This window comes from Rana temporaria, chromosome 12, assembly GCF_905171775.1.
Source record: "Rana temporaria chromosome 12, aRanTem1.1, whole genome shotgun sequence".
Lineage (NCBI taxonomy): Eukaryota > Metazoa > Chordata > Amphibia > Anura > Ranidae > Rana > Rana temporaria.
In genome coordinates, this window is record NC_053500.1 from 119,436,377 (window position 1) to 119,449,231 (window position 12,855).

Here is a 12,855-nt window from a genome sequence, read left to right on the forward strand (position 1 = left end):
CTGAAGGTCTCACCCACTTACTCACTATCCACTTCAATCAATCACTACTTTTTATTTTTACAGACTAAACTTTATTAAAAAACCAAGCAAACCCCTCTACTTCCGGGTGTGAAACTAGTCCACAATACGCAGGCGCTGGGATTTCCTGCCTTCTTCAACTAAAACTTTATTGGTCCCGTACACCCTTCGCAGTATTGTCCTGTGCGCATGCGCTGTACACAGCCCCTTTTTGGCTGTCGTTTCCTCCTCACACCGGGCGCTGCCATCTTCACCGGGGCGGAAGAGTCGCGGAGAGCGAGGTGTTGGCTTGAGGTCGCCTGCGGGCCCCGGCCGAGTCGTGTCGGGCTATTCCCAGACTCAGGTAAGACGGCCCGGCCTCTGGAGTGTCCTGTTGTTATGGTGAACTCTGTTACCTCAGTGTGGGGGGGAGGGGGGCTCTCTGCCTGGCTGCTTTCCTGTCACAGCACCCCAGTCATCGGGCCTGAGTGTACAGTTATGGTTGTCACCTGACTGGGACCTTCCCAGTGCTCGTACAGTCCTCCATGGCTTCACGTGTAGGTCTTCTTAGTACTGAGCAGAGTGGGTGAGGGTTAGGCCCTCTGCCAGGTTATGGTTGTGTGTCCCCAATGAGGAGATTTACCCCATTATGTGACCTGGTGACCACTGAGACAAAAGGTGATGAGAAATCGCACAATTTGTGAGGGTAACTGACAACGCTAAAATAGAAATTATCTTCTCTTAGGAGAGATTTCCCCTCATTTCCTGTTCTCCAGGAAGCAAAGTGACGTCCCCCCAGGCAGGACCTGAAGGGAAATCCCCCCTCAAGCAGGACAGGAAGCGAAGGGACGTCTCCCCGGCAGTACAGGAAGCAAAGGGAAATAATCCACTAACTGGAAAAGGAAATCTACATTTTCCCAACATAATTTTACAGGATGTAAATAGAACTCTCTCCAGTAGGACAGGAAGTAAAGAGAAATATTCCCAACATTCATTTTACAGGAAGTAAGTAAATAGAAATCTCCCCTGCAGGACAGGAAGCGAAGCGAGATTCCCCCTAACTGGACAGGAAGTAAAGAGAAATGATCCCAACATTCATTTTACAGGAAGTAAATAGAAATCTCTCCAGCTGTGCAGGAAGCAAAGGGTAATCTCTCCAGCAGGACAAGGAAGTGAAGGGTAATCTCTCCAGCAGGACAAGGAAGCAAGGGGAAATCTCTCCAGCAGGACAGGAAGAGCATAGAACTCTCCCTGGCAGACAAGAAAGGGAATTCCCCCTCAAGCAGGACAAGAAGCGAAGGGAAATTATCCTCCAACTGGACAGGGAAAAAAAAAAAATTCAACATAATTTTACAGGATGTAAATAGAACTCTCTCCAGTAGGACAGGAAGTAAAGAGAAATATTCCCAACATTCATTTTACAGGAAGTAAATAGAAATCTCCCCTGCAGGACAGGAAGCGAAGCGAGATTTCCCTTAACTGGACAGGAAGTAAAGAGGAATGTTCCCAACATTAATTTTACAGGAAGTAAATAGAAATATCTCCAGCTTTACAGGAAGCAAGGGGAAATCTCTCCAGCAGGACAGGAAGAGCATAGAACTCTCCCGGCAGGACAGAAAGGGAAATCCCCCTAAAGCAAGACAGGAAGCAAAGGGAAATTATCCCCTAACTGGACAGGAAGTAAATAGAAATCTCTCCAGCAGGACAAAGAAGCAAGGGCAAATCTTTCCAGCAGGACAAGAAAGGGAATTCCCCCCCTAATGCAGGACAGGAAGCAAAGGGAAATAATCCTCTAACTGGACAGGAAAAATAAATTTCCTCAACATAATTTTACGGGCAGTAAATAGAAATCTCCCCAGCAGGACAGGAAGTGAAGCAAGATTTCCTTTAACTGGACAGGAAGTAAAGAGGAATGTTCCCAACATTCATTTTACAGGAAGTAAATAGAAATCTCTCCAGCAGGACAAGGCAGTGAAGGGTAATCTCCCCAGCGGGACATGAAAGGGAATTCCCCTCAAGCAGGACAGGAAGCAAAGGGAAATTATCCACTGACTGGACAGGAACTAGACCTTTTCCCAACATAATTTTACAGGAAGTAAATAGAAATCTCCCCAACGGGACAGATGAAGCGAATCAAAATGTTCCTAACATTTTACTGGAATTAAAGAGAAATCTCCCAGCAGGATAAACAGGCGAAGGGGCATCTCCCCAATGAATGTGTCAGACTGAAGTATCATGTTTGCAGCCATGCCCCTGGGTGTTGATAAACCTCCTATATTTCTGGGTTCGACAAAATCCGGGTGCCCGGAATTGCGACTAGAATTAGCGACCTGGCGCCCGGGGAAGGAAGCTTAGGCCTGCAAAGCCGCGCTCTCAATTTCCTGTGTCTCCGTGCGCCCCCCCGCCGCTCCGGCCTGTAATTGGGGCCGCGGACTTCTACAGGCCTATACTTCCTTTCTGTGATCTGGCGCCATCTTGTGGTGGCCGTTGGCATGACAAGTAAACAAGCAATTCTAATGGTGCTTCCCCAGTATTTTCATTGCCATCTCCTTCCCTCTAATTAGAGCCCCCAAACGTTATATATATTTTTTATGCTAACACCCTAGAGCAGGGGTCTCCAAACTACGGCCCGCGGGCCACATCCGGCCCGCCAGGCCATTTATTCCGGCCCGCAGTGTGAATCCTTAGTTCCCCTGTTAGTTGTGAAACCTGCGCTGCATATTCGCCCCAGGCAATATGCAGCGCAGGTCCCGCAATCCCTCCCGGCGTCTCACTGTGTGTGTTGGCTGCTGGCTGGGACCACGGCATCCCAGCAGCCAATGAGGTGTTTAGGGCAGACCTGTTGCCGCCTCCCTGCTCCCGCCTCCCGCCTCGCTGTTAACCAGTAACGAGTGTGTAATACCAGCGGGGCGGGAGTCGGGAGATGCAGCAGGTCTGCAGTGCACAGCCAGTGACGGAGAGTGGAGACACGCTGGACACATGCAAGGAGGGGGGCTGATACACTTGTGTGGGGGTGGGTTGAATGGCGCTGATGGGGCACAAACATCTGGGGGCTGATGACTCTGATGGGGACACACGTGGAGGGGGTTTTTCAGACTGATGGGGACACAAATTTTGGGGGACTGATGACTCTGCTGGGGACACACGTGGAGGGGGGGGTTGTAGACTGATGGGGGCACAAATGTTGGGGGGCTGATGACTCTGATGGGGACACAAATGTGGGGGGGGCTGATGACTCTGATGGGGACATACATGTGGGGGGGGGGGGCTGATGACTGATGGGGACATAAATGGGGGGGGGCTGATGACTGATGGGACATAAATATGGGGGCGGTGATGACTCAGATGGGGACATAAATGTGGGGGGGGGGGGGGTGATGACTCTGATGGGGACACAAATATCTGTGGGGTTTGATGGGGACACAAATGTGGGGGTGCTGGTGGCTTTTATGGGGACACAAACATGTGAGGAGGGGGGCTGATGGCTCTAATGGTGACACAAATATGCAGGCGGGGGTGGGCTGTGATGGGGACACAAATGTGCAGGGAGACTCGGATAAATGATGGGGGGGCTCTAATGGGGACACCAATTTTTGGGGATAGCCTGATGAGTGATGGGGACACAGATGAATGGGGACACAGATGAATGGGGAGACTGATGGGGAAACAGATGAATGCGGAGACTGATGGGAACACAGATGAATGGGGACACAGATGATGGGGACACAGATGATGGGGACACAGATGGATGGGGAGACTGATGGGGAAACAGATGAATGCGGAGACTGATGGGAACACAGATGAATGGGGACACAGATGGATGGGGACACAGATGATGGGGACACAGATGATGGGGACACAGATGAATGGGGACACAGATGAATGGGGACACAGATGAATGGGAAGACTGATGGGGACACAGATGAATGGGGACACAGATGATGGGGACACAGATGAATGCGGAGACTGATGGGGACACAGATGAATGGGGACACAGATGATGGGGACACAGATGATGGGGACACAGATGATGGGGACACAGATGATGGGGACACAGATGAATGGGGACACAGATGAATGGGGACACAGATGATGGGGACACAGATGAATGCGGAGACTGATGGGGACACAGATGAATGGGGACACAGATGAATGGGGACACAGATGAATGGGGACACAGATGAATGGGGACACAGATGAATGGGGACACAGATGAATGGGGACACAGATGAATGGGGACACAGATAAATGGGGACACAGATAAATGGGGACACAGATGAATGGGGACACAGATGATGGGGACACAGATGAATGGGAAGACTGATGGGGACACAGATGAATGGGCACACAGATGAATGGGGACACAGATGATGGGGACACAGATGAATGGGAAGACTGATGGGGACACAGATGAATGGGCACACAGATGAATGGGGACACAGATGATGGGGACACAGATGAATGCGGAGACTGATGGGGACACAGATGAATGGGGACACAGATGAATGGGGACCCAGATGAATGGGGACCCAGATGAATGGGAAGACTGATGGGGACACATATGAATGGGGACACAGATGAATGGGGACACAGATGAATGGGAAGACTGATGGGGACACAGATGAATGGGAAGACTGATGGGGACACAGATGAATGGGGACACAGGTGGATGGGGAAACTGATGGGGACACAGGTGGATGGGGACACAGATGAATGGGGACACAGATGAATGGGAAGACTGATGGGGACACAGATGAATGGGGACACAGGTGGATGGGGAAACTGATGGGGACACAGGTGGATGGGGACACAGATGAATGGGGACACAGATGGATGGGGAAACTGATGGATTGGGACACAGATGGATGGGGAAACTGATGGATGGGGGACACAGATGGATGGGGAAAATGATGGGGACACAGATGAATGGGGAGACTGATGGGGACACAGATGAATGGGAGACTGATGGGGACACAGATGAATGGGGAGACTGATGGGGACACAGATGATGGTGACACAGTTGGATGGGGAGACTGATGGGGACACAGATGAATGGGGAGACTGATGGGGACACAAATGAATGGGGAGACTAATGGGGACACATATGATGGTGACACAGTTGGATGGGGAGACTGATGGGGACACAGATGAATGGGGACACAGATGAATGGTGACACAGATGATGGTGACACAGTTGGATGGGGAGACTGATGGGGACACAGATTATGGTGACACAGTTGGATGGGGAGACTGATGGGGACACAGATGAATGGGGAGACTGATGGGGACACAGATGAATGGGGAGACTGATGGGGACACAGATGATGGTGACACAGTTGGATGGGGAGACTGATGGGGACACAGATGGGGACACAGATGAATGGAGAGACTGATGGGGACACAGATGAATGGGAAGACTGATGGGGACACAGATTATGGTGACACAGTTGGATGGGGAGACTGATGGGGACACAGATGAATGGAGAGACTGATGGGGACACAGATGAATGGGAAGACTGATGGGGACACAGATGATGGTGACACAGTTGGATGGGGAGACTGATGGGGACACAGATGAATGGGGACACAGATGAATGGAGAGACTGATGGGGACACAGATGAATGGGAAGACTGATGGGGACACAGATTATGGTGACACAGTTGGATGGGGAGACTGATGGGGACACAGATGAATGGGAAGACTGATGGGGACACAGATGATGGTGACACAGTTGGATGGGGAGACTGATGGGGACACAGATGAATGGGGACACAGATGGGGACACAGATGAATGGAGAGACTGATGGGGACACAGATGGATGGGGAGACTGATGGGGACACAGATGATGGTGACACAGTTGGATGGGGAGACTGATGGGGACACAGATGAATGGAGAGACTGATGGGGACACAGATGGATGGGGAGACTGATGGGGACACAGATGATGGTGACACAGTTGGATGGGGAGACTGATGGGGACACAGATGAATGGGGACACAGATGGGGACACAGATGAATGGAGAGACTGATGGGGACACAGATGATGGTGACACGGATGTAAAGCCTCATGCACGCTGGAAGTTTAGCCCCGCTGCATGATGCTCCAGCGTTTAGGTGCCAGCAAAGAATAGAGGAGCACCATTCAATCTTGCTGTCAGCAGTAAGTCAAATTCTATTCTATTCTTCTTCTACTGTGGATTTATTTATAAATTATGTTTCCGGCCCGCGAATATGTGTAAAATATAGAATGTGGCCCTCGAAGTAAAAAGTTTGGAGACCCCTGCCCTAGAGAATAAAATGGCGGTCGTTGCAATACTTTCTGTCACACTGTATTTGCGCAGCGGTCTTACAAGCGCACTTTTTTGGGAAAAAATACTTTTTTTAAATAAAAAAAATAAAACAGTAAAGTTAACCCAATTTTTTTTTTTTTATATTGTGAAAGATAATGTTACGAGTAAATTGATACCCAACACGTCCCGCTTCAAAATTGCGTCCGCTCGTGGAATGGCGACAAACTTTTACTCTTTAAAATCTTCATAGGCGACGTTTAAAAAAATTCTATAGGTTGCATGTTTTGAGTTACAGAGGAGGTCTAGGGCTAGAATTATTGCTCTCGCTCTACCAATTGCGGCGATACCTCACATGTGTGGTTTGAACACCGTTTACATATGCGGGCGCTACTCACGTATGCGTTCGCTTCTGCGCGCAAGCTCGGCGGGACGGGGCGCGTTTTCTGGCTCCTAACTTTTTTAGCTGGCTCCTAGATTCCAAGCAAATTTGTCAAACCCTGATCTAATCTTTATGCTGCTAGCATTAGGAAATACTGTTGGAAGGTATATTATATTTACTTGTTTTAGATATTTTTTTCTACATTTCTTCAGTTACTTCCTGGTTTCCATGCCTAGACAAATGATGTTTCACATTCCAGGAGTCTTCAGGAGGAGAGGGGCTGAGCTTTCTCAGCTAAGCACACCTTATTGCCTAAGCTAAGGGCAGATGGATTCCGAAAAGTAAATGCTACATTACTCGTCTGCCATTATGATTACCACGGCCATAAATGCTATTGTCAGGGATCTTCAAACTGGCCCTCCAGGTGTTGCGGAACTACACGTCCCATGAGGCATTGTAAAGCTCTGCTAGGGGGTGTTTTTCAAAGTGATCTCTCGGCAAAATAAAGCATGGAGACATGGATGAATGGATGGATGGGGGAGCCTGCTTTGAATATTAAAAATGAATTAAATGGTGTTTGTGGTGCTCAGATACAGTGTAGTAGTTCCACTTTACTACCTAAAGGTCCTATTATGGGGAGACATCCATTTCCCAAGCTGAATGAGCTGATGTCTTCTTTAATGTTCCACAAGCTTTTAAAGTTTTTATACTTCTTGAGGGACAGCGCTTACAATTCAGAGGAAAGTATGTACATTAAAATTTTATGTGAATAGATTGTGTAGTACTCTGTGATTCCCAGGACACTGAGGGGGGGGTGACACGTACAGATATTTTGGCTCAGCTGCAGTGTCCCCAGGAATTATTTAAAAGATTGGAAACAATACACCCATGTAGTACTTTTAGGAGCGGCTGTGTGCTTCTGTTGACGGTCGAGTCTTCCTGGTCAGCCATGCTGGTGTTTTCTACAGTATAGTAAATATGTGCTTGTCATGTAAACTCAGTGTTTATGACATTATTAATGTTGTGTGTAATATGAAGATGGTTAGCTGGATGCAGCTGTTTTATCATATTTGTATTGGATTGATTTTTAAACCTTTATTGCCTTTTTTTATTTGATTGTCTCATACTCAATTATTCTCTTTCTGGGAAGCCACGTGATGATTATTATTATTATTATTATTATTATTATTATTATTCAGTTGCAATACAGCACAAAAGAACAAACATTTTTCTGTCATATTGCATCTGGATTATTTATTTGGACTTTACCTCTTTTCCTCCTTGTCATATGAACCTGCCACTGTGCTATTACTCTTATTCTGCTCCTCCCACGCCAACATTTTGATTAGTAGACTTCATCAGTGGCTGCCCCCCCCTCAATGCCCGCTCACTGATATGTCAGCGCCAGATCTTGCACATACACTGTACGAGATCTGGTGCTGTTTGTACCATCAGATTGTATAGTACGTGGCCATCCTAAAGCGGAAGTAAACCCATTATTTTAAAGCGGATGTGCCATGAATTTTTTTTTTAAAAGCCAGCAGCTACAAATACTGCAGCTGCTGACTTTTAATATTAGGACACTTACCTGTCTTGGAGTCCAGCGCCGTCCGCAGCAGAGGACGAGCGATCGCTTGTCACTCTGCTTCTCCCCCCGCCATCCACGGTGAGGGAACCAGGAAGTGAAGCGCTCCGGCTTCACTGCCCGGTTCCCTACGGCGCATGCGCGAGTCACGCTCGCTGCGCCTGCCGATTGGCTCCCACTGTGTACTGGGAGCCGAGTGTTCCCAGCACACAACGGGGGGGGGGGGGAGGTGGTCGGTGGGAGGTGATGTCTGCCCGAGACTGTTGTGGCCGGAAGTGGGTGCAAATACCTGTCTTTAGACAGGTATCTGCACCCCCCTTCCCCCTGAAAGGTGTCAAATGTGACACCGGAGGGGGGGGGGGGTGGGCTGGTTCCGATCAGTGTGAGTTCCACTTTAGGGTGGAGCTCCGCTTTAAGGCCCCTTTCACACTGGAGCGGGAGGTGCGGTGGCGGTATAGCGCCCTTATTTTTAGCGGCGCTATACCGTCGGAATTGCTGCAGTATTCGGCCGATAGCGGTGCTTTTTTAACCCCCGCTAGCGGCCCGAAAAAGGGTTAATACCACCGGCTACCGCGGTGTCGTGTTGTCTTCAATGGGAAGGAGCGGTGGAGGAGCAGTAAACGCACCGCTTCTCTCACCGCTCCAAAGATGCTGCTGGCAGGACTTTTGTAGCGGTCCCGCCAGTGCATCGCCTCAGTGTGAAAGCCCTCGGGCTTCCACATTGAGACTGCAGGGCAGGAGTTTTTCAGGTGGTGTTTAGGCGCTATTTTTAGCACTAAACCGCCTGAAAAACTCCTCTGTGAAAGGGGTCTAAGTTTCAAAAAACGGTTACATTCAAACTGTCAAACCATCCAATGGCTGGTGTCCTAACTGATCACATGAGCAGCATCATAGCAGTTGAAGATCACAGGCCAAGATGGCAGCTTCCTTGGCTGAAGACGATGGGAAGGCTTGCTTCCATTTTAATGTCACAATAACAATCTGCTTTAGACCTACTATCAACTATGTATTGGAGGGGCCTTCCTAGGGGGCAGCTATGAGGCCCTTACTATGTCAGTGGTGTCCTGATGTACCAAGAAGGGGGATTACAGTAAATGTAAGTAACAGAATATTAAAGAGGAGCTCCAGCCTCCCCACCAAAAACGTTCAAGTCAGCAGCTACAAATACTGTAGCTACTGAGTTTTACTATTAGGGCACCTACCTGTCCAGGAATCTCGCTGGGTCCTCATCCCAGCTTATTCTTGAATTGGCTCTTGGATACTGGCGCTGTCATCTTGGGTACTGGCGCTGCCATCTTGGGTAATAGAAACCGACTGTACAGACTTGCGGCTTCACAGCCAGTTTCCCAATGTGCATGCGTTTTCTCATTGAGCCGGCTGATCCGAGGGCCAAATGTCTGGCTGAGTTTGCGGCTGAACTTGGCTGGAAGTTGGAGCGGATACCCCCCACCAGAGGCAGATAAGTGGAGCTTCCTCTAGCTCACTTACTGCTTAAAGGGGTTGTAAAGGAAAACATTTTTTTCCCCCTAAATATCTTCCTTTACCTTAGTGCAGTCCTCCTTCACTTACCTCATCCTTCCATTTTGCTTTTAAATGTCCTTATTTCTTCTGAGAAATTCTCACTTTCTGTTCTTCTGTCTGTAACTACACACCGTAATGCAAGGCTTTCTTCCTGGTGTGGAGAAAGCCTCCTGAGGGGGCAAGCAGGAGTGTCAGGACACTCTCTACTTTGTAGATAGAGAAAGGAGCTGTGTGTTAGTGGGTGTCCTGACCAGTGCTGTGGAGTCTGAGGAGATTTTGGGTACCTGGAGTCGGCAAACAATGCACCGATTCCTACTCCTACTAAATTTAGATTGGAATTAAAAAAGCAAGTTTAAATGTCCCAATTCACAAAAAGTTATAATTAATGACTTCTCTACTGTAAGAATAAAGACCAATGCATACAGTGCCTCACGTAACCGCAAAACGAACACATTAAGTGACCGTGAAAAAGCATGCTTTTCATGTGCTTCACTATATGGCACGCAACGCACAATTAGGAGCGACAATACTTATACATTCGCATATTACTACAGAGGAGTCGGAGTCGAAAGTACAAAAAACTGAGGAGTCGGAACATTTATCTATCGACTCCACATCCCTGGTCCTGACACTCCTGCTCGCCCCCTCAAGAGGCTTTCTCCACACCAGGGAGAAAGCCTTGCATTACTGTGTGTAGTTACAGACAGAAGAACAGGAAGTGAGGATTTCTCAGAAGAAATAAGGACATTTAAAAGCAAAATGGAAGGATGAGGTAAGTGAACGAGGACTGCACTAAGGTAAAGGAAGCTATTTAGGGAAAAAAATTGTACCTTTACAACCCCTTTAAGCAGTAAGTGAGCTATATACATTTTCCTTATTCTCTGTGTAAGTTTCATGTATCTTCTTTCTTGGCTTCATCCCCAGCCAGAAAACCCCTTTTCCATATATCATATCTATCTGGGTCACATCACCCCTGCCCAGGCAAAGTTTGCAAACATGACATGTCTCTACAATGGCACCAGTGGTAAAAGATCTGTGCCACCATAGCAACGTATAATCTATTGGGCCTTGGGCTAGTGATGTAATTGTATGTATAATTTTAGAAAATGTATATAATGCTGACAACAACCAGTATCATTGGATTATTTCTTTCTGAATTGTCTTTTTTTTTTTTGTTTTTTGTTTAATGTTGGATCATTTGCAGCTTAAAGTAGTTGTAAAGACAGAATGTTTTTTTATCTTAAAGGATATGTAAAGGTTCATTTAAAAAAAAAAAAAAAAAAAGACCAAAAAGAAATCATGTCATAATTGCCTCCAGTTGGTTTTGCACAGAGTGACCAGATCCTCCTCTTCGGAGGTCCCTCAGCGGTGCTCCTGGCTCTCTCTCTTTTTGAGTGCCCTGTTGGAGAGCCGCTCTCCCTCGGGCACTGATGCATGCACACTCCTGTGTCCTGCTGCATCCATTGACACAGACGGCAGGACTCGGCCCCGCCCCCCAAGTCATTAGATTAATTTGCCTGACAGCAACGTTGGCCAATGACTGCGCTGGGACTAGTGCTTGGTCATAGCTGAGTTATGACTAAGCACTAGTTCCAGTGCGAAACGCATCAGCAGCCAGGTTTTATTTTTATTTTGCTGTGACTTGTAGTGCTGTCCTTTTAAAAAAGTCTACAATTTGTTCAGAGTGCGGCTGTCCAGAGACCATTTTTGTTCCTACCTCAATGACTGCGCTGCTATCAATCTATCCTATTAGGACCTGAGACACCGGCTGGAGCTGTTGTTATTGTCCCTCGATGGAAAGATCTAGTTTGGGTATGTAAACAGGGGGCTGCATCACAGGAGGTTTTTCATAGAATGCATGATTAAGGTGAAAAACCTTGAGGGTTTACAACCCCTTTTAAAAGAGAAGTATGGGTTTGGGGGTTTTTCCTCCATCATTCTTGTGTAGTTACATGCAGTATCAGCCCGATGCTGCATCAGTCCCCCAGCACTTTTTTGGGGGGATATTTATTATAGCAAAAAGCTCTATTTTTGTTTATAGCTCAAAAAATAAAAACCGCAGAGGTGATCAAATACCACCAAAATAAAGCTCCATTTGTGGGAAAAAAAGGACGCCAATTTTGTTTGGGAGCCACGTCGTACGACCGCGCAATTGTCAGTTAAAGCGTTGCAGTGCCGAATCGCAAAAAGGGGCAAGGTCCTTAACCTGCATATTGGTTCGGGTCTTAAGTGGTTAAATAATAAACATGGAGGTCGGACTTATTTGGTGCCCAAACAAAATTTCAAAGAGTGGGGGCTACTGAACTCGGTACAAGTTAGAGGTAAAGTCGAGTATGGAAACATATATAAAAAAAATTGAAAAAATGTTATTAATACACAATCAATAAAAATGTTTTGGATGAAGGTACTACAGATCTACATATTGCATATCTTTACTAGAGGCTATATTGTAGTTTTGTAAATAACAAACATGTTATACTTTGTTGAAGCACCTTTTAATTTTATTACAGCGCTTAGGCTTTTTGGGGATGAGTCTATCAGCATGGCACATCTTGACAATATTTGCCCACTCTTCTTTGCAAAAACATTCCAAATCTGTCAGATTGTGATGGCATCTCCTGTGCACAGCCCTCTTCAGATCACCCCACAGATTTTCAATCCGATTCAGGTCTGGGCTCTCGCTGGGCCATTCCAAAACTATAATCATCTACTGGTGAAGGGATTCCTTTGTTGATGTAGTTGTCTGCTCTGTAGCAGAAGCCTAAGGCCCCTTTCACATGTGCGGACCGTATGTCCGCATTTTCATCCATCCGTTGCGGATGAAAACGGGACATACATTGGTCCCTATGTGATTGCGGGTGTCAGCGGATGAACAGCCCCGTGTGAAAGGGCCCTAAAGGTTTTGTGCCAATATTGACTGGTATTTGGAACTGTTCAGAATTTCCTCTACCTTGACTAAGGTCCCTGGGTTCCAGCTGAAGAAAAACAGCCCCAAAGCATGATGCTGCCACCACCATGCTTCACAGTGGGTATGGTGTTCTTTTGGTGTTGAGCGGCGGTGTTTTTGTGCCAAATATTTCG

The 12,855-nt window shown here is 47.3% G+C and overlaps 1 protein-coding gene across 1 annotated transcript in view; it reads left to right on the plus strand.

The window, feature by feature from the left end:
* The first annotated feature begins 213 nt into the window (after positions 1-213).
* Positions 214-12,855, plus strand: part of ITCH (itchy E3 ubiquitin protein ligase) — an 85,668-nt gene continuing 73,026 nt past the window's right edge. The window contains exon 1 of the mRNA XM_040330386.1: positions 214-361. The gene's annotated coding sequence lies outside the window, so the exon portion shown is untranslated. The remainder of the gene's footprint in view (positions 362-12,855) is intronic.